Source organism: Adiantum capillus-veneris, chromosome 19 (genome assembly GCF_014529385.1).
Source record: "Adiantum capillus-veneris isolate H3 chromosome 19, ASM1452938v2, whole genome shotgun sequence".
NCBI classification, from domain to species: Eukaryota; Viridiplantae; Streptophyta; class Polypodiopsida; order Polypodiales; family Pteridaceae; genus Adiantum; species Adiantum capillus-veneris.
This window is the reverse complement of record NC_140949.1, coordinates 21,462,751-21,490,132: the sequence shown is the minus strand read 5'-3', so window position 1 is coordinate 21,490,132 and position 27,382 is coordinate 21,462,751.

Genomic DNA, 27,382 nt, shown 5'->3' with positions numbered 1-27,382 from the left:
ATGTCTATTTGCCAATCTAGCCTCGTAAGCCTGTAAAATCGCGTCTAAAGGCTCATTCACTTTGTCCACTAGGACAAATCCTTCTGAACTAGCACTCTTGGGTGCTTCAACTGGTTTAAGGGTTTCAGCTTCCCTTTGCTGTGTCTGTTTCTCTAAAGTTGTTTCCAACTCAGCTGTGACAACCTTTTCTTCTCCTTTCTCCCTTTCTAGTCTCGCTTTCATTCTAGTCCTTCTTGCTCGTCTAGAGTTTCTACGGCTTTTGGAACTCTTACTAGTCTCTCCATCTGTAGGCTTTTGCTCTTGCACTTTTGCTTGTGCTCTTGTGACAACGTTTACTGGAGCAACTTGCTTACTTTCATCTTCTTGTTGTTTAAGCAGCTGTTCTTTTGCAATTGTTTCTTGCTCTGTTGTTGTTGTCGTCTCTCCTTTTGTTGTAGCTCGTTCTTTCTCTGATTTGCTGGTAGTAGGAAAGGTAACATGTGGTTGCATTTTACCTTTCTTTCTTGGATTCTTAGGACAATCTAAAATCATTACAATATACATTTATCATGATATCATGGTGTGGACAATCCTTAATCAAGTGATCACTACTACCACATCTGTCACATGGATGTATTGGTTGTTGTGGCAATACTTGATATTGACCTTGAAGTGGCCTCTGATCTACCACATATCTTTCTATTTGAAGCTCATGACTCGCATATGCATTTCTAGCAGCTATGGGTCTTTCACTTAAGAACACTTTTTCCGCTACAGGATGATATCTAGGCGGTTGAGAAATAACATGCTCAAACCCTGGTGGAGTCTTAGGTCTATAGTCAGGACAATGTTGCGCCGGATGGTCCCCTCCACATGTCATGCACCTGCGTTGTTTAGGAATTGTATAGGGTGGTACTCTGTCAGAGTGGTTGATGCGTTGCATCACATTCTCTATGATTTGCTCCTCAACATTTACTTGGTTTTGTCCTAGATTCCCTCTTTGATCCTCAAGATCAGCGGTTTTCTTTTTCTCACTCGCATCATTCATCTTCTTCTGACCATCTTCATAGAATTCGAAATTGTCAACTAGGTCAACTGCCTCTTTGGTCACCTCCTCCAAGGTTTGATATCTTTTCACGTATAGATCCTTTTGGAGATTCTCATTCCTAAGCCCTCTGATGAAGCATAGGATCTGACGTTCTGGTGTGGGTAACTCTTTGGTAGGACATCTAGCAACATATTGCTTGAAACGCAATATTGCATGTCGCAATGTTTCTGTTTCGCCTTGTTTAAATTCCTGAATCTTAGGAAGGGTGTTATGTTTTATGCCCCTCTTGGTGAATTCTTGAACAAATTCATCCAACATTTTCTCAATGGTTGTGAACTCTCTCCGGTTCAATAGTTCAAACCATGCTTGTGCATTGTCCTCCAATGTAAGTCCAAAACCCTCATACTGTGTGTGGAAGTCCTCTACTCGTTCTACTCGTAGGACTTGCTTGAAAGCTGAGACATGGGCGTATGGGTCTCCTATGCCATTGTACTTTCTATTTACCCATTTTCTTAGCTGAGATGGTCTTATACTTTGGGTTGCAAAGTATGGAACCATACTCCTCTCTGGTATCATTTCATCTCTCGTCATCTCTCGTTATCGCTCTAGGAGGAAATCCAGGTGGTGGTCCCCTCTTTGGAATTCTCTTAGAGGTTCCTATGTTTGGTGGATGTATCTGAGGCCCTTCATTGACCAAATATCCACTCATCTCTAATTTGGTTCGCGGATTTGTGCTTTCTACAGCTCTATATTCTCGTCCATACTTGTCAACAAATAAAGATGTCCATTGTTGGTCGACCTTGTATGTATAGACATATAAGAGCTTGTATTCTGTCAGCTCATCTGGGTAAGGCTCTAAGCAACTGTAAAGGTTGAATTGATTTCCATTAATATAACTATATAGTCCTTCACTTTCATGGTTATACGTCCAAAGTCTCTCCACAAAATTGGTCTTTATGTACTGTAGGTTTGGAAGATCTATTCTGGACGGGTGCTCATCTATCCCTGCCATCCATGTGCTTGTATAAGCTGAGTCTGAGTCTGATGTAGACATGACTTCTAGGCTTAACACATCTAGCTTGCTGTAGTAATACCTCTCTCAGTGTGTTCAAGTGTTTTGGTCAAGAAAAATCCAAAACTATGTCCAAAACCGTGAGCGTTTTCTCACAATTCTCTCAAATTGTCGGTTTTAGACACCTCTGACTTCCGGATGCATTTTGAGGCCTTAAACAACGTTTTTGTAGTGCTGCTCTCAAGCTACGTTTTGATAAAAAAAGTTATGGAATCGGAGTCCGTATGTGAAAGTTATGACCAAAACAGTGAGATGTAATTTGGAAAGTTGCTCTCTCTGATGTTTTTGCAAGTGGTCAGTTTGAGCCCAAAATTGGTGTGTGCACTCCTTAGGCAATCATAAACCTAGTGGTATAGTTGGTTTCAAAAATTTTCTCAAAATTTTTTCCTCACTTGTCTATCGCGATAGACTCACCAAGTACCCCTTGCAGATGTCCAAATGCACTCAAACTTTCTGTACAAGGTATAATGGGCCTTCTGAACCCAAATATGAAGTCAGATTTGAATTTTGATTTTTCTACAGTGAATTTCTGAGTCTATCGCGATAGACTCACCAGAGTGTTACTGGGATACAGTTTTTCAACTGTTTTTACAGATTTGAGTTCCCCCTTCTCTTGAGATACTACTCACCAAGTTTCAAGCAATTTGGAATACGTTTTCTTTGTAACTTGCATCAAACAGCAGTTTCTTTTCTAATCTTATGAAGTAATCCTCTTAGATGCACTTACAATACTCCAAATTTACTCAAAATTTAACCATAGGCTCACAACAACATGTAGAACAAGGCCCTAAGGTCAATTTTCAAAATTTTCATTTTTTGTGAAAAAACCCTAGTCTATCGCGATAGACTCAGCAGATTCTTCAATTTTGAAAATTTTCCAGATTTCTCTTCACCACTGTGCTCCCTATGCTCTGTACATCTTGCTCACCAATTTCCACTTGTTTTGGACTTTTTCTTAGGTTTCTAACTCCAACTCTAGAATTCTGAGTCTATCTTATCACTAGAAAATAGACTTAGGATGACTTCCCAATGTCCAAAATCCACCAAATTTTGTGTGTAACCTCCTGAGAGGCTAAACAAGCTATGCTCCAGAGGTTTTTGAAAATTTCAATTTCTTTGGCCCTGCTTTGAGTCTATCGCGATAGACTCAGCAAGTACCCCTTTTATAGGTCAAACTTGAACTTTGACTAGACCATTGTGTTCCAACACCTCTCCTTAGTCCTCCTACCAATTTTCAAGTGGTTTGGACTTTTACTTTGTCCGTTAGACCAGATCTGGTGTTTTCTACAAGCTGAATCCTCTCAAATGGTCTTAGACCCACTTTCTGATGTCCAAATGACTTCAAAATTTTTATGTGTCCTTGATAGCACCTTTCCAAGCTATGCCACAGAGGTTTTTGAAAAAAATCAGTTTCTATCACTGGGTTCTTAGTCTATCGCGATAGACTCACCAAGTATGCTAAAATGACATTTTTTCCAAATTTTCTCTTCACATATGTGTTCCCTACCCTCTGTAGATCATGTATACCAAGTTTCACAAGGTTTGGAAATTTTGTCAAGTTCCTTTACCGCTTTTGTCTCTGAAGTCTGACTCAAAACACCAGACTTGAGGTTTAGTGGTCAAGCATGTGTCCAAGTACACTCATTTTTTGGGAGCAGCCTTGTACTGATGTGTTTTACCTCTGGCATGAGGGGTTTTGCTTGATTGTGAGTCTATCTCCAATTCATCAATCTATCGCGATAGACTGAGCAGAGAGCCACTGGGAAGTGATTTTTTTCTCTTTTTTTGGACAGTTTGGTTCCCAATGCCCTTAGAAGCCTATCCCCAAAGTTTCATTCAATTTGGACTTCTTTTCCTTTGGATTCAAGCATTTCACAGTTCACTTCCTTACACTCGGAAAAAGCAAATTCCCACTTAGATGCACAAGCACTGATGCAAATGCTTTGAATTTCACATACAAGCTCCAGAGCATATGCAAAACAAGGTCTTGGGGTCAAACTTTTTTTTTTTTTAATTGCAGATTTGGTTTTAGAATTTTTTATATTTTTTTGGTTTTTGGAGTGTTTTTTTTTTGGATTGGACCAAATCTGTGTTTGCCCCTTACCTTAAGGTCTCCAATGCAAAAACAAGCACTCAAATCAGCTTTCAAACGACCATTTTAGAGCACTTTTACCATAATCAACATAATTCCGCCTTTTGTGTTTTCAAGCACATTTTCATGTCAAAATTTCTCTAGATCAACATCAGATGTCTTACACTACCTAAAGTCCTACTTTGGATGGTTGAATGGTTGTTTTTGCTTTCTGGCAAGCAAACAGCCTCCTGCTTACCTTTTGCGTTTTTCTTTGCGTTGTTTTCTCTTTCAAGTTCTTCACAACCATAAGTCACAACCAAACACACAAACCATAAAACCTAGTCTAAACACACAACAAAATAATATAACCATAACTCAACCTCATGGTGGACCACCTCGGCGAGACGCAGGCTCCTTGGCTATCCCTCAGTCAAAAGATCCGCTCTCTGACTTCCCACTAAGAAGGCAAATGGTGACAACACTCTAGAAAACTCTAGAGAAACGCTATACTATCAAACACGAGTGATGCAGTCCACGCTAGTTTAGGCGCTTCGTCCCCGACAACGGCACCAATGTTAGCGGGTACGCCACGACGGACGATGGAGCACAGCGAGAACACAGACCAACAAACTGTCAATCCGAGGACGTAGCGGCCCGACTAGGGCATGGAGGCAATCTCTCGGTTGTCAACCCTGAGCTAGACACGAAGAACACTCTACAGTCACTGATCCTACCACAACACTACCATAAAGCAAAGAAACAGACAACGCATCCTACGAAACACTACAAGCTCGAAACAGTCTCAAATCATACCAGAATGACTCGAAATCGGAGGGCAAGACTCACAAGGACATATCCTACACGGCCAAACACCTAAACCCTGAAAACCATAACTGTAAGACCTCTAATCGCGCTGTCGCGATAGACTCAAAACAACAATTTCCAAAGTGTCCGGAACTGATCTACAAAGACATCAACACGAAGAGCTTCTCGCCTGATTCTAACGACTACTTGATCATTCAGATCGGATCCCGTTTGAGGTACTTACGACCAAATATAGCTCGTAGCAGGCGGGCTCGCGATGTGGTCCTCGGCTTGCATTGCTTGCATTGACGCGGAGAGCTCCTCGATGCTAACACGCTCCTACTCTCATATCTACAATGCGATTAGTGTGCACGATGGTGTGTGTGCGTGAAGCTCACTATTGTGTGCTGCAGAACCCACGATTGTATATTATTTGAGATAACGTAATGTGTTTTTCTACAAAGCTTTAGGTTTTAGCTTATATACCAAGCCTTCAAACCTAATGTCCGGCCAAATGACTTGAATTGTCCCTAGGCTTCTACAGAGCTTAATTACAAGAAACTGAGTTGGATTTACTCATTATACAAGCATCTACGGCCAAAATACAAGTGTCGATTTAAAATATGAGGTTCCCGTAAACATTACAAAAGTGGCCGTAATGGCTCAAAATAATAATAACGGGATATTTGATGACGTCCATGAACTCGTATCTTCATGTTGCAGCATCCATCTTCATCTTCATTAGTTCATCACCATTTTCATTTTGAATCTTTATAGAATCTTTGAGGAATCTTAATGGAATCTTTGTGGAAACGTTGTTGAAAGAGCGTTGTCAGGAGTTTTTTGGAGCAAGGGATTGCGCATATGTACATATACATGCATGGTGCATCAAATAAAGAATTGTCCATTTTTCAGAGCCAGGCGGTTACGTGGGGCCCACATGTGTACAGGTAGGACAAGGTGTACATAGTGCATCGATTTGCACTATTACCAGTACCACTGTGTTTTTTCTACAATAAGGAGGAGTTGGTAGCACGTAAAACTTCTCGAGGAAGCTATCCGCGGGCCGACGACATGAGGTATGCAGGTGCATCAGATGGCATCTAGTGGCGTCAGGAGGACTAACGGGGTCAATATTTGCACGTGGATGAATATGGACACAACGTGGGTGTTTCCTTGTGATAATTATGCAGAAAGGTCATCATGAGGACCACTTTTTGGGGCCACTTCACGTGGTGGCGGGATGCATTATTGAAAAGAAATGAGTGCCAGGTGTGCGTATGGATGCAAAAAGGTGACAACTATGCACTGCGAGGTCAGTTTTTGGCCTGTTTGGGGTCCGTTTGAAGTCATCTAAAATGCCAAGGGTGCCCAAGTAATAAAGCTAAGTGTGGGAACTGAAAAACCAGAGAGAAGACCAGAAAAAACGTGGAGAAGAGAGGAAAAACAGCCGCAGGTGTGTTTTTTGGGTTTTTGGAGCCTGTTTTGGCCATAAACTGCTCATCCGAAGTCGGATTTGAGCACTTTGACATTGTAGACTAGGGTTTTGGGCCGTTCCGGACGCGATGGCGCTGTCCATTTTTCCAAATTCCTCACTCTTTTCCTGCTGTTTTTCTGTGTAAGTTTCTCCTATTATCGAAGTTTCTGCTCTAGTTTGTGATTGTATCTGGCTTATTTTACCCAAATTGTGTGAGCTATTTGCCCCATTGGTGTTGGCCCAAGCTCAATTGTATCTAAACATCAGAAATTCTCCTCTTTTGAGCTGAGTTTTTTGGGTGTGTGTGTGTGTCTGTGTGGAGTGGGCAAGTGGATAGTCTCTCTCCTCTCACTCCAGAGGTGTGTTCCCTATCTCCGCCAGGCATGTTCTCTAAGCCGAGTGGTGCCCCATAGTGTGTGTGTGTGTGTGTGTGTGTGTGTGTGTGTGTGTGTGTGTGTGTGTGTGTGTGTGTGTGTGTGTATCTTCCCAAGAGTGTGTGTCGGGTCGTTATAGAGGCGTTGTGTGTGTTTTCATCCCGCTCACATTCTGTTGGCGCCCCCACGGAGGATCTTCTTCGAGTACCTTCTGCTTCGAGCTTCGGGATTACAAGTTGCAGGTTGCAGATTACATGTTATAGGTTACAGGTTAGAGGTTATAGGTTACAGGTTACAGGATACAGGTCACTTGCAGTTGTTATGGGTATGCATCACTTGGCACCTGTTTGAGCGCATTGTCTGCTGGATTGTACGTTATTTGTGGAAACTGCCATTGTACGCATTTGTGGAGCCATACTTGGTTGTATTTGGCAGTCCCAGCCATTTCTGAGACTTGGTCTGGAAGATAGTCATTTCTGAGACTTGACTATACGCGATTTGCATTAGTCTTCGTGTGAGGGTCGATAGCGTAAGGTTTTTATTGAGCTAGGGGATTCTCAAATGTAGAGATCCTTTCGGTAATACAGGTAGCTGGAGCACCCTTTTTGTGACCTCGCCATAGGCTATGTACTAGTGAGTCCTACTTGATGCTCGGGTTCTATTGTTGACAGTTTATGCATACATATACAGTCTATATTTTGGGTTCCTACTGCTCTATTTCTGGGGAAACTCTGCCAAAATTTTTCCAAGTTATGATGGCTGGTTTTTTGGTCTTTTGAGCCATTTATGCTGTTATGCTGTTGAAATTTTGGTAAAATCAGAGGTTAAGTCAGGTGTGCCTTCTTGGGAGCTTCATGGTTGGCTTTAATGGATGATCAAAATGACCCTCAATTCACTCCATTTCATTTAACTCAAAGAATCCAGATAAATGTTCATGTGTCCAGGAAGATTTTTTTCCAGCAGCGCATAGTCTTTATGTTTGGGCCAAGAAGATTACGAGAGATCTTGGAATGTCCTTTGCCTGTTGTAATTTCGATGATCAACTATGAAAACTCATTTGATGTGCATGTGTTTGTCCTTATCTAAAGTTGAGCTCCATTGAAGTTTCTGGGGATTGGGTAGTCAAAAGTTTTGGGTTCTTGCACGTGTGTTCAAAGGGGTTCTCAAAGCATTGAAACTTGGGTAGCCATGGCTTTCTCTTATCCGGAGTTTCATGGAAGAAGTGATGAAGATGTGGAAGAATTTTTGGAAAAGATGGAGCTTGCCTGCATTAGCAACCAGATTCATGACCCTACGCAAATGTTACGCCTTCTCCAAATTTGTTTGAAGAGTGATGCACGAGTTTGGTCCAAGGCATTTGAAGAGGAGTTGCGTGCAGCGGATCCACCTGTAAGATTGATTTGGGACAATCTAAGGCATGGATTGGAAGTGGAGTTTGTGAAGATAGAAGATCCTGACAAAGTGTGGCAAGAAGTACAAGGTTTGGTGCAGAAGGAAGGTGAGCCAGTAGATGCGTACATACGTAAGTTTTCATTGGCATGGGAGCGAATGTGCAAGGCCTTAGCACCACAGGTACCCCCGCCTCACATGATGAAGAAGGACAGGTTCTTGGCTGGTCTTTGGGAGAATATACGTTGGAGAGTGGAGCTAAAGAAGCCTAGGACATATGAAGATGCACTAGAGGTAGCAAGGAACAAAGAGTGGAAGTTGAGGAAAATGAGCCAGTTAGGGGTGGAGTCTTTGCCAATGAGGTCTGAATTTCAGCCTAAAGAATCTTTACAAGGTCGCTTGTCAGGGGTTCATCACGAACCAGTGGTTCCTATTACTACTCAGGTTATGCCAGCAATGGTCACTACAGCAGTGCAAGATGATGGCCTAAGGCAAGACATGAGGCAAGTGGTTGATTTGATGAAGAATCTCAGCCTAAACATGCTAGGTCAAGTGGGAAATAATCGAGGTCGAGGGCGGTTTGCAAATCAGCCAGGAGGTGAAGAAAGACCTAGGAATGGTGTTGGACAAAGTAATGGTAGGTTTTGGAGGCAGACGCCCACATGTTATAATTGTGGAGAATTGGGTCACATCAGCCCACAATGTGATAAGCCACCAAGGATGGGGGGAGAGATGTATCCATTGCCAAGACAGGTGCTAACTAGGTCAAATGATTATGGCATCGAAATTAAGGGAGATGAAGGAACCAGTGGACTGACCCAGGAGGAAAAGGGAAAGACAAAAGTGCTAAGTGTAGTCACCTTGGAGAAGGCATCAAAGCTAGAGGATACATTAGTGATGCCTATTGGGAAGAGGACCACATAGGATAAGGAAGGAAGAAGTGTCCCATGTCCTAGTAAGAAGAAAGGAAAGAGCCATGAAGGCGAGGATGTCAAGGCCAAGAGGAAAAGGAGAGCTTGTCGAAAGTTTCATGTTTCAGATTTTCCACTAAGGGATGGGCAATTAAGCTATGACTTGAAGGAGGATCTGACGAGTAGGAAGGCAGATGTTGCTTTTGGGCAACTTATAGAGATGGTGCCTAAGCTAAAGCAACAGTGGAAGAGGATGGTTAACCCAATGGAGAAAGAGCCAGAGAGAGGTTCAGTGAAGGTGTTGGCAATGGATGAGCTACCAGACATTTGTCCAATAGTAGATATGTGGCATAAAAGGAAAAATTTGGGACAAGGTTATGTGGATGGCGGAGCCCAAATATGTGTCATAACACACTCATGCGTTGAGAAGATGGGTCTCACAGTGGCTGGGGTGTCAGGTTTTCGGATCAGATTGGCAAACCATCAAAAAGTAAAATGCTTGGGTGTTGTAAAGAGCTTAGAAGTGGAGGCATATGATGCAAAGGCAGTGGTTGATTTTCATGTGATGCCAGCAGGGTTGGGAGCATATCCTAGTATACTGGGCAGACCATGGTTACGTGCAGTGGGAGCTGTTCAAGATTGGCGACATGGTACGATTAGCCTCTATCAAAAGACACGTACCAAGAAGCTTTATAATATGGACAGAGGAGGAACAGCCGTAGGTGTATTTTTAGGGTTTTTGGAGCCTGTTTTGGCCGTAAACTGCCCATCCGAGGTCGGATTTGAGCACTTTGACATTGTAGATTGGGGTTTTGGGCCGTTCCGGACGCGATGGCGTTGTCCATTTTGCCAAATTCCTCACTCTTTTCCTGTTGTTTTTCTGTGTAACTTTCTCCTATGAGCGAAGTTTCTGCTCTAGTTTGTGATTGTATCTGGCTTATTTTACCCATATTGTGTGAGCTATTTGCCCCATTGGTGTTGGCCCAACCTCAATTGTATCTAAACATCAGAAATTCTCCTCTTTTGAGCTGATTTTTTTGGGTGTGTGTGTGTGTGTGTGTGTGTGTGTGTGTGTGTGTGTGTGTGTGTGTGTGTGTGTGTGTGTGGAGTGGGCAAGTGTATAGTCTCTCTCCTCTCACTCCAGAGGTGTGTTCCCTGTCTCGGCCGGGTGTGTTGTCTAAGCCGAGTGGTGCCCCATAGTGTGTGTGTGTGTGTGTGTGTGTGTGTGTGTGTGTGTGTGTGTGTGTGTGTGTGTGTGTGTGTGTGTGTGTGTGTGTGTGTGTGTGTGTGTGTGTGTGTGTGTGTGTGTATCTTCCCAAGAGTGTGTGTCGGGTTGTTATAGAGGCGCTGTGTGTGTTTGCATCCCGTTCACAGCGTCCTTTCAACAAATGACCACCCTCTTTTGGAGCTTCAATTATAGATGCTCTAGGTGGTTCATTATGTACATTTCTTTGTGCAAAAGATTCATATTCATGTCCTTGCTCCCCACAATTAAGTAATTTGTTATCCTTACAATAACTCTCTAGCTCTTTGGGAGAGATTTTATTTTTACCTTTGTAGAACCCTTGTCCTTTGCTTGTTGCTATTGTTGGAGTTAACTTTGGAATAATTTTGCATAGCATTATTCTTCCCCTTGTGGTCATTTTTGTCCTTAATTTCCATGGGATTAAAGTTTTTCTTAGCCCCTTGTTGGAAACTGGTGAATGACTGCTAAGATGGTTTTGGGACTTTGAGAATTGACATATTCATTCATGACACAAAATTGTTGCTTTTTCTCTCCAAAGTCTATCTTTTTGTAAACAGTGGCTTTGAGATGGGTCCCAAAACTTGTCTACATACTTGTGGATAGACTCATATGAAGACATCCTCAAGCTCTGGCATTCAGTGAGAACTTTATCTTCGGCATCACTTGAAATAAATTGCTTCATAATGGAAGCTCTTAAGGCTTTCCACATCTTTGGAGCTTCTCCATTAGCCCGTAGACTAGCCCACCTTTGCATGGCAGACTTTTGAAAGTGCATGGAAACATGTCATACCTTAGAGGATTTTGTAAAGCCCTCATCTCCAAAGGCCGGATCGAATTGTTGTATAAAAGCTAAGAGTTTTTCACTGGCACCAAAGGTGTCATCATAGGTAAGGAAAGTGATGTTCTTTCCTCCCCTTTCAATTTCTTGAGCTTGTTGGACCTTTCCCAATGTCCTCTCCTCTTAGGCTCCTTGGAGGAGTATCCGCTACTTTCATTGGAAGAGGAGGGTGATGAAGATGGAGAAGAGGGTGACCTATTTATCTCTCTTTTCTTCTTGGGAGTTCTTTCTTCTCTCTTGGAATCAAGATGAGAAGACCTATGCGGTGATCTTTTCTCTTTAGAGGAGTTGGAGACCTTTGTGACCATCATCTTCTTGGAGCCACGTCTTGAATAGAAGTGTTTGGACACTCACTTCTATATCTCTCCACTGGCGGAGGCTCTTCATTTGGAGCATGGCATCTCCTTTTTGGAGGAGATGCATCCCCAATTTGATGTTTGAGCTCTTCAGGAGGATTGTTCTCATCACCCATAGAGAGTCCTCTTTTGGAGGTCTCACCAAGAGCTAGCCTTCTTGGGAATTTGTAGATGTAACATGTGTGTAAAGTTGTTTTTGAACTTCTCCTTGTAGAGCGGGATTGCCCATGGCTTGTTGAAGCCTAGAGAAAAGATAATTCACAAGCCAAGGGCCATCATTAGTAGCAACCATCATGTGCAAATCAAGTCATCAACATTAATCCTACTCTCTTCATTATTTTCAGCCATGCTAAACAAAATTTATGTGTGTTCTTGCAAGAGAAAATTCCAACCTAAGTCAACTATCCTAGGACCTCTCTTCTTAAGCAAGAAAAGAGTAGCCTAAGATCTGATACCAATGTGATGGAATTTGGGCTAATAGCATTAACCATCGCAAAATTATTATGACAGAAGAAATTATTTCATTAAGAAGATTCCGAATGAGAAAAGACAGAGTTCTTGGTTACAGTCTACAACAAGAAACGACATAACTAGCTAGCCTGGCATGAAAAATAACTTGAAAAGAGAGGGATTAAACCTGACAACAGTTAAGGACCAGATTTACTTCAAGCCAATCCCCCTCCAAAATTACTTTTTATTATAGCTTCTCCCACTGAGAGAAACTTGTTTACAATACAATCTTTCTTCTCTTCAAAGCCCAATTGATGCCATGAAGATGGAAAGCTTCATGCACCAGCAATTACATTTGGCGTGGCCTCAATCCCTAAGACCTGAAAGACCTTCAAAGGTGGAGAGAGTTAGCAGAGAGCGACAAAGGAGAAGAAGAAGAAGGAATATTCTTACAAGAAAGAAGTAATCTTCTCACATTAGTTCACTCATAAAGCATAGCTTGAGGTGCAAGAGAGAGTAACCCCCATCAATTCGGTCTTGGTGGGAATTCTTGAAGGCTATTGGTCTTTGCTATGGGCTGTCCAATGAATGGCTTACTTGATATGAAGTAAGCCAATGAATGGATTACTTCATATCCAGCAAGGGTATTAGCATTGTGACAAGTTTTCTTCTTTCCCTCTTTGAGAAGAGAGCTTGATTCTTTAATTAAATGAAGTTCAATTTTTATTGGCTCTCAAAGTAGGCTATTCAATGAGATTTAAGCATGCTCATGGGATACTAGATTCTCATTGGTTCCCCTAGTAGGCTACCCAATAGGATCAAAACTTGCTCATGGGATATTTATTATTATTGGTTCTCTTAGTGGGCTATCCAATGAGATTTAAGCTTGTTCAAGGAATGCTTAATTCTCATTGGTTCTTCAAGATGGTTAACTCAATAGGATTCAGGCTTGCTTGGGGGCAACATTGCTAGGTGCTTGACATGTGTCCTTTATGGTCGATATGAAAGAGATAGTGCTTCTAGGCTGGTGTGTATTCTCTCTCCTCTTTCCTACAAATAGAGCTCGTCCCATGCAAGTTGCACTCCCACTTGGCCACCTGCAACCTCAAGGTGACCTTAGTGCACTTATTTGAAACTTAAAATACCTAATGTCAGCAATCGTCTCCCCTTTAATACCAGGCCCAAATGGAATTTAGTATTATCATTTGGAGGCTTAGTGAAGCTTACCCTAAGGTCATTTCAAGATTCATTGGTTTCACAATGCTCTTTGGTAGATTGTCTCTCCTAGTCCTCCACTACCAAGATAAGTCTAGTAGCACATTTAATATTTTAACTCTTGTTCCCTTTATCTTCCCATTTTAAATGGCCAGTTTAATATGAGAAAATCATTTTGGAAAGTTATATATTACATTTTATGACATATGCACTCTTGTGACTCTCAGGATTTGAGAGCGGATTCATCACACGTTATGCACATTGATTTGTGCAATTGAGTCAATTTTGGAGAGAGTGGTGCATGGATTTGCGGAGAGTTTTCCAAGCAATTTGTCATGATTGTGACCTAAATTCTTAGGTGATTTGGATGCTCATTTGATGCATGTTAGTTGATTCACTCTCGGTGCATGCTTTCATCAAAGAATCTAATACTTACTTTTAGACTTCAGCACAGTTTAACTATGAAATGATAGAGTTTTCCCTTAAGAGAAAGATAGCAAAGAGAATATAGGTTATGTCGAGCTGATATATTTACACAAGAACACATTAAAAGAACTTTTATCATGCACATAATTCAAAGAGAATACTTAAGATTGACAACTTGATGAGGATCAGATTTGCTTCAAGCCGATCCACCCTCCAACAAGGTTTGTATTATAATTCTCTCAAAGGAGAGCTTCATTTACAATACATGTTTGTGCTCTTGTGGAGCCTTTCTTGAATTAAGAAGATGGTGTTATTCAATATTCCATGGAATAACGCTCCTTCCCAAACCCTAAATACCCTGGCCGAGAGAAAGAAACTGCAAGGAAAGAGGAAGATGAAGGTGGAGAGAAGTATTTTTCAAGCAAGAGGGTAGATTCTTTGTATGTTCTTGTTCATGGTCAAGATCTTAGCATAGCATAATATAATATAATAGTAAATATGGAGAAGAAGAAGCTTTCATTGGCTTGGATTTGCATCCACAATCAAGAGCTTGAGCGTAGAGCCTGTCTCTAGAGCTCCCATGAGAGAGGGGAAGAGAGAAATCTTGCTTTTTCAATCTTGGGCACTTGAGAGGGTGTGTGGGAGGAGAAACAAGAGGCAAAAAATCCCCACGATCCCCCCATTTTATACTTGTGCTAGTGTAGAACTAGTCGTGAGTTGGAATGCTTCACTCTTGACCAATGAGGTGAAAACGCCTCCTAGTGCAACTCAGGTATGCCCAACACTATTCCCCTCTTGCCTTGCATGCTAGAACTTCCCTCCATTTCTCTTGGACTTTTATTGGCAAGTGCACACACATCACACACTCACACATACTTGTTAAATTCGCACAAAAGCAAGTGTGTGCTAGTTTAAACACGTGGCCTAGTCAAGCTTAGTAAACAAATGACTAGAGTCAACTTACTAAATGAGGAAGGGATGATCTAACCTTATTCTTTATCTTTTCCCTTTCATTTAATAAAAACCGTAAGCCTACCTTTTAATTAACTAGCCCGGGAAAGATCTTTGCACAAACCTTGGAGGCTTATGAATCTGACCCAAGGCTATAGTCTACCGACTAATTTAGGACCTGCTAAATTAGAATAAACTTTTGGTAAAAAATAAAACTCACCCTTTGGGCTTTAAAACTTCCACCTCCTGTGCAAAACCTTAGCATGGTGCTTTGGAGGTGCTGTGAAGTTGCTCCCAAAACTTCCCAAATTTAGACTTGCTAAATTTAGACATTTTGTGGCAAGTAACAATTTCACCCTGAGGCTTCCCAGACTTCACACTTAGAGTCTAAAGAGTTATTCTAGTGACTTGAACTCAGCACAGCCCATTTCTATTATTAGATTCTTACAATTGCTCTTGGTCATCTCCTTCATGTACCTTTGATCAAGGCTGTCCAGGATACATTTATCCTTCCTTGACCTATACCTATGAGTGAGATAATAGTTTATCAATTACCCTTTCTCTTTTATGGACTTTCCCCTTTCAATCCCAAGTCTTGACCGGTTGGTTCATTAACACTTAAAATTTCACTTATTCTCTTTTATTTTTCCTAGACTTAAGTGGCCAATTTAAGTTGGAAATTACTTTTACAAGGTTAGAAATTAATATTCATGACATTACCTCTCCCTTGAATGGTGAAAAAATAAATTCATATCTAGTCATGTTGCTTTGGGTAGAAGATCCCTTTTTACCCATCGACATTCTTCCACAATGGAGAGACTTGGTGCTTGGAAGGCTTAGTTGTCACAAGCATGTCTTTACTTAGCCCTAATCATCTTTCATAATAGATTGGCAAAGTCTACTAGATGCTTGAGAGACAAAGTTGTTGCAAGTTTGATTCATGGTATGCATACAGTTAAAACTTATGAACATTTGAAAGAAATCTTAAAATCAAAAGAAGAAAAAAGTCTTTGTAAAATATATTTTGTTCTTATCTAATTGTTACCTTTGACAGGAGTCATTGTAAGTATTTACAAGGTTTACATTATCCTTTAGTTGGATGTCTTGCATCTTCAAAATGATAATTCTTAATTTTGACAAGATATCATCAAGTAGTCTTACAATTTGTAAAACCTTGTCTTCATGTCATAGGATGCTCTCTAGCTCCAAAATCTCTTCTTGGCCCTCAAACTCAAGTGGTTCTTCAATTATTGGTTCTTTGGGTGGCTTGCCCTTATAAGGTTTCAAGAGGCTCACATGAAAGGCATTATGAATGAGCCAGGTACTTGGTAACCTTAATTTCTAAGCTATTTCATTGATAGGCTTAATCACTAGTCCTGTAATTGGACACTCAAGTGTCATGACACACTAAAGTGTCGTGTTTTCTACCAAGTTTTGGCAATTTATTTGTCAAGTTAGAAATAAGTTTTTTACACCTTGCTTCTACCATAGGTTGGTTATAAGGGAAAGAAAACAATGGATTTTTCTTCATGTCAAAATACAAGCTCTATGGAGAGAATTGTGTTTTCTAAGTCATAAATTTAGTAATATTTCAAGCTGTTTTGCCAAAAAAAATCATAAAATTCTTATATATTTTTGTATAGATGACCTTTTTTATGTTTGTAAAAGCCAAGTGCTAGTACTTAGTGTTCCAAAAAAATGGAAGTGACCTTCAAGGAATAGTTTCCAAGTCACTTGCAAGTTATAGACATAATTTCATACTTGAGCACGTGCTCACTAAGAGCATAATTTTGGCCTTTCAAAGGTCCTCTCATAGAATTGGGACTATTATAATGCAATTTGAAAACTACAAATGAATTTACATGTTGAAACCAAGAAACATTGTATGTTTTTGGCTCCCTAACTCCATTAAATCTCATTGCTTGAACCCTATCTTGATTTTTTAATTGTGCAAAAAATCTTGAAAATCTTGAGTCCTCCACAATAACATTGAAATCAAGTTTTTAGGTGTCCCAATTGTGTCCAAATCATGTACTTTGACACATTAATTTGATCTACATGGAAAGTTTGAAGTTATTTGAGGTTTTGAATGCTTATGTCTCAAGAACTAAAATCTCAAAGTTTTCGCATGTGCAAGTTTGAATATTTGAAATGATCCAATAATTGTTGCTTACCAAAGCACTTCTACTTGCCACCTTGAGTCCTCAATGGAGAAAGTAAGAAATGTTGCACTTTCTAGAAGTCGCAAATACATCCAAAACATATTTTTCTTTCTACACAACGATATGCTTCAATTGGCCGTATCAAACACGTAGTACTTTCCATTATTGTATATACTCGCAAGTAAAAAAAATTACACATGAAACTTGCAATTATTTATAGGACAGGTGTGAAAAAGTTTCATACAATTTTCTACAAGGTCTCCCTATTTTCTCTTGATCTTATAAAGTCAATTTCTTCAAAGCATTAATCGCAATCTTACGGGGGTCCACTTTATGAGTATATTTCTTGATCATGATAGCTTCTAAAATGCAAGGTTATATATAAAAGACCCTCTAGCTAACATATTTAAGCATATCAAGAGGGTTTTCTTAAATATGTCGTCTGATGCAAGTAGCATTTAATCTGAATTTCTCAAAAGATGGCACTTGAGTGTCATGTTTTGGTACCAAACTAGTGACATTAGTAAGCTATGGTACTTAAAAACCTATGAGATAAACAGGGTTGCCATATGGTGTGCTTTAATATATTTTTTGACCGGTATGAATGCGCTAGCTTGCTAAACCACTCTACTATTGTCCATATTCCCGTATTTCCATGTATGGACTTGGGTAATCCAAAGATGAAATCCATGGATATACTTTCCCAATGGGGAATCAAGTATAAGAAATGGTTGAAGGAAGCCACTCTACTTCCCTCTATCATACTTTGTCTTTTGACATACAATGCATTTGGCAACATAGTCCGGTATGTCTACCTTCATTGTTGGGTAATAAAAGTACATATCTACTCCCTTGAAACTAGATTGAAACCCTCAATGTCCCGCTGTCGGGGGATAATTGTGCGAAAGGTGAGCCAAGAAGGCAACGGGCCCCTGGCTATGACAGGTGTGGGAAAAGAGGTGCAGTAGACACAATTAACGACAACAGTGCTCAAAACAAATGGTTCTCTTAATTTCAGTTAATCAACCGTAATCATCATTAATCAATCATTATGGGAGGCTTAATGCTCCTTACAAGAAGAACCCTGGCTTAATCCAAGTGCTAAACAAGAAAATTATCAATGACCTGCTTTGTATCGCCTTCTGCTTCTTCTCGTTAGGGATCAAGAGTTTCTTCTTCCAATGGCCGTCTGATTTGGCTTCTGCTTCCCAATTAGAATGGTTAATGGTGGCTTAAAAGATTTGGCATGGCTTAGGGAATTGGTTTAGAGAACGGGATTAGAGATCAAGCTTAGCTTATGAGAGCAAGGGCTTTGGCTTCAAGAGATTAGGCTTGGCTTAAGGATTAGGCTTAGCTTAATTAGTGTAAGTGAGGTTCGGCTTAGAGCTTTTGAAGCTTAGCTTAGATATGGAGATTAAGATTCCCCCTTTCGTAAGCTTATGGTGATCCCTTGGTTAATGAGTCTTGAGAGCTTAAGTTATGAGGCAGAGGCTTAAGAATATCGAGCTTATGAGGAGGATTAGCTTAAGAATCGAGCTTATGGGGAGGAGATTAGGAGGAGGAGGCTTTCGAGACAATATGGAGGAGGCTTGTGAGATTATGTGGAGGAGGCTTCCAAGCTTAAGAGATTCAAGATATCAGGCGGAGAGAGCCACCCGATGATGAGAGAGCTACACGATGAAGAGAGCCCTCATCACACGACCTTCCTTTCTTTATATTCATGGTTTCCCCTTGCTAAAAAAAGTGAGGCACCCATTAGCGATGTCGCTAATGGGTCCTCCCCCGTGTGACGTGGCAAGCCCGGATCTGGACCATCACCAAATCCGGCACGAGTAGCACCAAAAAGCATGGCGACGGCCTATTGGTCATTTTTCACTTCTGCAACAGGTTCATCCAAGCACCATGACGCCCAGCACGAAGCTCTTTCCCTCTTCTTGCGCCTTCTGCGCCCTGTTGAACGCCATGGACCTTTCCCTTTTTTAAGTTAGGTTGTAAAAAACCCCTTTTGTTTTACCCCATTGGGCGGCCATATTCATTTGTTTTACTTTGGGCGGCCATTGAGGAGGCCTTTGGGCGGCGGGCCTTGGTTGACTTGGGCGGGCTAGCCCATCTAGCGTGTGGCTTATGGGAGGCCTTTTGAGGGCACCACATTTGGAATACATTTCGACTAAAGCATCACCAAGCTTATCCATTGGGCGGCTTCCTTGTGACATTGCTTGGGTGGCCGGCCTTCGGGTTCCACTTACATATTGGCCAAGGCACCACCAAGCACTGCAACTCTCTCCAGCAGTCCTTGACTAACAATACTCAAAAATTGTAATGCCCTTAAAAAAAACTAGCTCCTCGCCGAGTCGTGTCGGCATTCCTTGTAATCATTGCATTCCAAAAGACGTCATTTCGGACATGATACTCCTCAAGCACTTAGTGCTCCTACATCGGCCCACATTTGGCATACACATCGGCACCACACTGCATTAAGCAAGATGAATGTGATTAAACAGGGCGACTAGGGCGGCTCGAACCCGGTCCCCCAGCGATACTTAAATTGGCCATATCTTGCCACCCGAAATTCGGATCACCGATCTGAAAAGACCGACGCGCTCCACAATGTGAGCACTTCAATCCCATGCATTCATTTCAACTCTGTCTCCTCAGTTACAGTTGCCCAATCCGGTACAGCGGATCTGCTACTGGCTGAAATTAAAACTGTCATAATTTCTTATCCGTAGCTCCAATTGACGAGCCGTAAAGACAGGCACGTAGAGCCCTTCAAGTACTTTGATTCTGATTAATCAAATCCTAGCTATGACCACTTCAAGCATACTCACTTTTTAGCATTACCAAGACATCTTCTGGTCCTTAGAGCCCCATCTGATATACTTTTAGCTTAAAATTGGCTTGTTAGCAAGCCCTTATAACTGCTGATTAATCATGTAGGATTCAAATACTCTCGATTGGCATTCCTTTGCTCATTTTCTTGTCATGGGAGCGGAGCGGCATGACATTCACTCCCTCTGAACCGGCACAGCCTCCGGTCTGTGCCAACCGGTCTTCAAGCTGCATCTTCTATAAATACCTTAAGGTACTTGTCATCAAGCTCACGTAGTTGATAAAGCTATGTAAAACAAAAAGAAGGTGTAAATCATAACATCAATAGTCTAGCTCCATTATCTGGTAGCTGTCCCATCACAAATCTTTGAACCGTAGTGGTCGTATCTCCAAAGTATGCAATAATGAAATTATGTTTAGTGAACCCCACCAGACTCAAATGCTCCAGTTACTTATGCACATGGCTTGACCATCAGCTCTCTTTAGGGAACCCGGTCAAGCTCAAGTATGCCTTACTGTGTCTGCACACAGAATGATCGTCAAGTCCTTTACTTCAAGTTCTGGTAGCAGAACCATCTCAAAAGATGTGAAGATACTATAGCAATTGTCCAAGACGTCAACTGGAAGCTAGCCATGTAAGCTTATTGATCATATAACCAAAACACTTATGTCTTAACATACATCCAAAAATAAATCTACTGCCAAGTAACCTACTACAGGAAAATAAATGAAGTCTTTGAATCTGCCAATTGCTCTTCAATAGCTCCCAGGATCAAATGGGATAATAAGGAGTTGCCCCAATAGTGGAGCAGCATAATATCCACATAAGCACACACAATCTGAATCAAATAACTTCAAGCACTTCTACTCCAAATATGCTATGCCAGGATCTAGCAAAAAGAAACCACCATGTAGACCCAAAAATACCTATCCATAGTGTACCTGCTTTTGAAGATCTTTCGAATCACCTGGATCAAATACCATTAAAATCACATAGCATTGATGGCCTCCGCAATATACTAGAGCTTCACCTGAAGCATAGTGCAACAGCCACATTTCATAAACTTTTGGTAACTTACTGTCGTTACCAGCAAGAATTAAAGAATTTTGACCCCCTTTTACTAGTAGCCAGGACATTACTGACATAAGAATTAGGAATAATATCCAAATCCAGCCACATTTGGCACATCGTCCAAGAAAATGAAAAATCATGTGCACTTTATGCAGTATCAGGGATGATTTAGCATCATCACCCCCTCTAGCTTCATAGCCATTATGAAAAACCTTAGGACTTTCTGGACCTGTATCATCAGAGAGATTTTTACTTGGCTCTTGAGGTTGATAATGATGAATAGCTTTGTCCTGAAAATCTTCATCCATAACATCCTTGGGAAAATCACCCTTGGAAGTCTCTGCATTCTTCAAAGCTAGGAGTTGGCTCCTCTTGCAGCCCATAAATAAGCATAGATGTACAATCCATGTCAATATCCTGCTCACAATCAACTTGATGTAGGCAATCTTCAATATCGCCCTCTGCTTCCTCATCTGCATCCATGCTACTTAGCAAGCCATTATTACTTTGAAAAGGTTCATCAGGCACCCCTTCTAAAGGGGTACATGCATCACAAAGCTGAGCTATACTGCTATAACCTTCTTCTTCAGATTGGGCCAAAAAACCTTCAATTATGGAATCTGCTTCTGTGATAATTGAATCGTCAAACATATTGCCAGAAGCAATGATAAGCTCATTGGCATTATCAAGTACATCCTATGTTAGGTTCACGGTCTCAACCACTTCATCAGCTATTGTATATATAATAGATTTGTTTCAGCTATAGGGCTGATAGAACCATTAGAAGCCTGTAGTGGCTCATCTTCTTGATAAACTTGTTGAGAGCATCCCATGCCAAGGTCAGTAGCTTGAAAAAATTTTGTTGTACAGTCTAGCTCTTCACGAGAACCATTATTCGAAGTAACTTCCATGCGAGCAATCTTCGAAAAAAATTCATACATTTGTGTTTCAGCAGTAAATTCATTATGTACCTTTGCTCGGTCGCTCAAAATATGGTCCTTTGTCGTTGAATCTGCTACTTCCAAAGCTGTATTTGCCTTGGCTTGACTTCTTGCAGAAATATGGTCCCAAAAATTGATCATAATTAAGGAACTGCATATGATCCCCTTCTTCTTTATAGAAAATAATCTGGCCTCGTTCATTAATCTCCTTCATTTTGTTAACTCGATAATTCTTGAGCTTTCATAAACAAAACCATCTGTAAAATAGTCCCACTGCGTGGGATATATTTCGGCCAATTCTCGTACCTTTTCTTTAAACTCGGAGAATACAACTTCTTCAAAGGTTGAAATCATTCGATCTTCTAGAATTCCTCGGCTCTTCATCTTCGCTTTATAACATGCAAGGAGTCTATCTGGATCATGTCCTTGAAACATTCCATACTGCTCATGCACGACATCAAGTGCCATCTCCACTGCATCATCAAGCTTCTTTTTCACCTTCATAGCTTTTACTTCTAACACCTCTACATTTTCGGCAGATCTGTTGTTGCTAGATTTTTATCAAATCTATTCAGGTTGTAATCTTCAATAAGCTGCTTCAATTCTACTAGAATCTCCATCCTGACCTCCCACCCCAGCTCATTTCGCGTCGGGTTCACCAAGAATGTCGGGGGATAATTATGCGAAAGGTGAGCCAAGAAGGCAACGGGCCCCTGGCTATGAGAGGTGCGGGAAAAGAGGTGCAGTAGACACAATTAACGACAACAGTGCTCAAAACAAACGGTTCTCTTAATTTCAGTTAATCAACCGTAATCATCATTAATCAATCATTATGGGAGGCTTAATGCTCCTTACAAGAAGAACCCTGGCTTAATCCAAGTGCTAAACAAGAAAATTATCAATGACCTGCTTTGTATCGCATTCTACTTCTTCTCATTAGGGCTCAAGAGTTTCTTCTTCCAACGGTCGTCTGATTTGGCTTTTGCTTCCCAATTCGAATGGTTAATGGTGGCTTAAAATCTTTGGCCTGGCTTAGGGAATTGGTTTAGAGAACGGGATTAGAGATCAAGCTTAGCTTATGAGAGCAAGGGCTTTGGCTTCAAGAGATTAGGCTTGGCTTAAGGATTAGGCTTAGCTTAATTAGTGTAAGTGAGGTTCGGCTTAGAGCTTTTGAAGCTTAGCTTAGCTATAGAGATTAAGATTCCCCCTTTCGTAAGCTTATGGTGATCCCTTGGTTAATGAGTCTTAAGAGCTTAAGTTATGAGGCGGAGGCTTAAGAATATCGAGCTTATGAGGAGGATTAGCTTAAGAATCGAGCTTATGAGGAGGATATTAGGAGGAGGAGGCTTCCGAGACTATGTGGAGGAGGCTTTAGAGATTAAGAGATTCAAGATATCAGGAGGAGAGAGCTACACGATGAAGAGAGCCCTCATCACACGACCTTCCTTTCTTTATGTTGCATGGTTTCCCCTTGCTAAAAAAAGCGAGGCACCCAATAGCGATGTCGCTAATGGGTCCTCCCCCTTGTGATGTGGCAAGGCCGGATCTGCACCAGCACCAAATCCGGCGTGAGTAGCACCAAAAAGCATGGCGACATCCTGTTGGTCATTTTTCGCTTCTATAGCGGGTTCATCCGAGCGCCATGGCGCCCAGTGCGAAGCTCTTTCCCTCTTCCTGCGCCTTCTGCGCCCTGTTGAATGCCATGGACCTTTCCCTTATTTTATTAGGTTGTAAAAAAACCCTTTTGTTTTGCCCCATTGGGCGGCCATATTCATTTGTTTTACTTTGGGCGGCCTTCCTTAGGCCCTTGGGCGGCCAATGAGGAGGCCTTTGGGCAGGCCTTGGTTGACTTGGGCGGGTTAGCCCATCTAGGGTGTGGCTTATGGGAGGCCTTTTGAGGGCACCACATTTGGAATACATTTCGACTAAAGCATCACCAAGCTTATCCATTGGGTGGCTTCCTTGTGACATGGCTTGGGTGGTCAGCCTTCGGGTTCCACTTACATATTGGCCAAGGCACCGCCAAGCACTGCAACTCTCTCCAGCAGTCCTTGACTAGCAATACTCAAAAATTGTAATGCCCTTAAAAAAAACCAGCTCCTCGCCGAGCCATGTCGGCATTCCCTGCAATCATTGCCTTCCCTAAGACGTCATTTCGGACATGATACTCCTCAAGCACTTAGTGCTCCTACATCGGCCCACATTTGGCATACACATCGGCACCGCACTGCATTAAGCCAAATGAATGTGATTAAACAGGGCGACCAGGGCAGTTCGAACCCGGCCCCCACCAACGATACTTAAATTGGCCATATCTTGCCACCCAAAATCCTGATCACCGATCTGAAAAGACCGACATGCTCCACAAAGTGAGCACTTCAAGCCCATGCATTCATTTCAACTTTTTCTCCTCAGCTGCAGTTGCCCAATCCGGTATGGATCTGCTACTGACTGAAATTAAAATTGTCATAACTTCTTATCTGTAGCTCTAATTGACAAGCCATAAAGGCAGGCACGTAGGGCCCTTCAAGTACTTTGATTTTGATTAATCGAATCCCAGCTATGACCACTTTAAGCATACTCATTTTTTAGCATTACCAAGACATCTTCTATCCTTAGAGCCCCATCTGATATACTTTTAGCTTAAAATTGGCTTGTTAGCAAGCCCTTATAACTGCTGATTAATCATGTAGGATTCAAATACTCTCAATTGGCATTCCTTTGCTCATTTTCTTGTTATGGGAGCGGAGCGGCACGACACTGCAGAAGGTGGAACATGAGATTCATACATAAATTTTTCACATAAATTGTTGCATAGCCTATTTCCATAGAGAAGATAACCATCTTGCACATTGTATGGTTCCTCTTCTTCCCTAGTGTAACAATTGACATCACATCTTTGAAGTCTTGATTTGTAGTGTACTCATCTATCATAGAGGATAGATCATTGTGAGTAGCTATTGATATAGCATTCACCCTTGGCCTTCGTGAAAGTGCATCGGCCACTTGGTTGTGCTTACCAGATATGTGAGCAATATGAAAATTAAACTGTGAAAGAGATTTTTCCCATCTCATTTTCTTATCACTGAATTTAGTTTGCTTCAAAAAGTATTTAAGACTTTGATGATCTGGGCACAAAACAAACGGAATGCCTAGGAGATAATGCTTCCAAGCATCTAGGGCATGTAAGATTGCTAATATCTCTTTTTGATATATGCCTAGATTCTTTTCTTGGTCATCCAATCTCCTAATTTCATATGCTATGGCATACCCTTCTTGAAGCAAAACAACTCCAAGGCATTGTACACAAGCATCACATTGGACCTCAAAAGGCTTTGAAAGGTCTGGTAATAATAGATTGGGTTGAGAGATGAGCTTTGTCCTTAAATTTTCAAAAAAATCATTCTCTTTTGTAGACCATATAAATTTAATATTCTTCTTAGTAAAATCATACAATGGACCAACCATAAATGATAATTTTTCTATGAAGCATCTATAGTATGCACACATTCCTATAAAGCTTCCCAATTCATACAGATTCGTTGGGATAGGCCATTCTTTTATTACCTCCAACTTTGCAGGGTCCATTCGGATCCTTGCTTGAGAGATAATATGACCTAAATACTCAATCTCTTCTAAGAAAAAATCACTTTTCTTTTGATTGATGTAAAGCTTATTGTCTCTCAAAACTTGATATATTACATGAAGATGTTGCTTACGTTCCTCAACAATCTTCGAGTAGATGATAATGTCGTCCAAGAACACTCTTATGAAGCTTTGACGAGGTTTGAAGAGCCTTTCCATCATTCAATTAAAGATAGCTAGCGCATTGGTAAGTCCAAAAGAGAGTACCGAAAATTCATATAGGCCAAAAGTTGTATGGAAGGCCGTCTTATGAATGTCTTCAGGCACTATCCTTATCTAGTGATAGCCACTTTTAAGATTTATTCTACTAAAGTAGGTAGACCCTTGTAGATTATCAAATAGATCTTCTATCCTCGGAATAGGAAATCTATTCTGTATGGTTATCCAATTAAGTGCCCAATAGTCCGTACATATCCTATAGGTACCATCTTTCTTTTGTACTAGTAGAATGGGTGAACGAAATGGAGATGAACTAGGCTTGACCGTCCCTTTTTCTACAAGCTCATTCATTTGCCTCATAATCTCCTCTTGATGAGCCGGTGAGACTCAATAAGGAGGCTTATTAGAAGGTGGGCTACCAAGTAGAATTTCATGGAATGATCATATTGTCCCCTTTTGGGAGGTAGCTCCCTTGGAATGTCATTTGTAAACACATCTTGAAACTCATTTAGGAAATTAGAGAGTTCTAAGTCCTCTTTAGTTTCATCTTTAACTTCATTCGGAACACATGCATCTTTCTTAGACTCTTTGACAAAAAACATGTAGCAAGAAAAAGATCCTTTCGTTACTTTGTCTAATTTGACTCTGTACAAGAGGTAAAAGTGTTTCTAGCACTATTAACTTCAAGCACAACATCCTTGCCTTGACAAGAAGATAGAACTTTTCTCTCAAGAAACTTCATAGTGGCAGCCATGCGATCAAATGATGGTGCCCCTAGGCTAACATTTCCATGCTTGAGTGGAGAGATGAAGAAATCCTCCTTGTCGAAATAGCTTTTCACATGGACCCTTAGCTTCAAAATATCGGAGTGACTGAGACCTCTTGCCCTTTGAGAGCTCCATCTGCTTGTACCACATCTCCCATATCAAAGTCATGAATTTCTAGCTTGGTAGCTAGCTCAATAGAAATGGAGTTGTGGGTAGAGCCATGGTAAAACAATATGAAAGCATCATGCTCTCTTAGTTTTTCCCAAACATAAGAGAGTGGTGTTCCTTTGCAATGGCCTTCCTCTTTTAGAGCTTCCACCATAGTGGCTCTAGGAGGGTCATTACGTTCACTTCTCTTGGGACATGCACGAGAAATATGACCTTGCTCTCCACACTTGAAACACTTGTTATCTTTACGATATCGTTCAACCTCTTCAAAAGAAAGTTTATATTTACCCTTGTAGCCCTTTTCTTTTGCCTTTTTCTTGTTGTTGTTGCTGTTAGACTTGGAAGAATTTTGCGCCGCATTGTTCTTTCCCTTTGGCTCAATTGATTCTTTGGACTCCATTGGCTTTGATCCCTTCTTGGTCCCTTATTGGAAATGAATCCTTGAAGCGACCATAGTATGATGAATGACCTCCATAATAGTTCTAGGTCTTCGTGAGTTGACATACCCTAATGTCTCCTTAGATAGGCCAACATAAAATTGTTGCTTTTGTTCTACAGAGTCTATCTTTTTGTAGACAGTGGCTTTGAGATATAAATCCCAAAACTCATCCACATACTTTTGGACAGACTTGTATGGGGCCATCTTCAAGCTTGGCCATTGCGTGAGGACTTTGTCTTTGGCATCAGTTGGAAGGAATTGCTTTGTAATAGCAATCCAAAGCTTTCCAAGTCTTTGGAGCTTCACCTTGACTATGTAGGCTTGCCCACCATTGACAGGCTGACTTTTGGAAATGCATAGAAACATTTCAGAGCTTTTAAGATTCCGAGAAATTTTCATCTCCAAAATCCACCTCAAATTGTTGGTTAAAGGCCAGTACTTTGTCAGTTGTTCCAAAGGTCTTTCCTCCTCCCTCTTTGAATTTATTCAACTTACATGGCCTCTTCTAGGCCACATAGCTCCTCTGTTTACCCATTCTCTTCTCTCTCTTGGATGGCAAGTCACTATCCTCCGTGTTAGAAAACGATGAT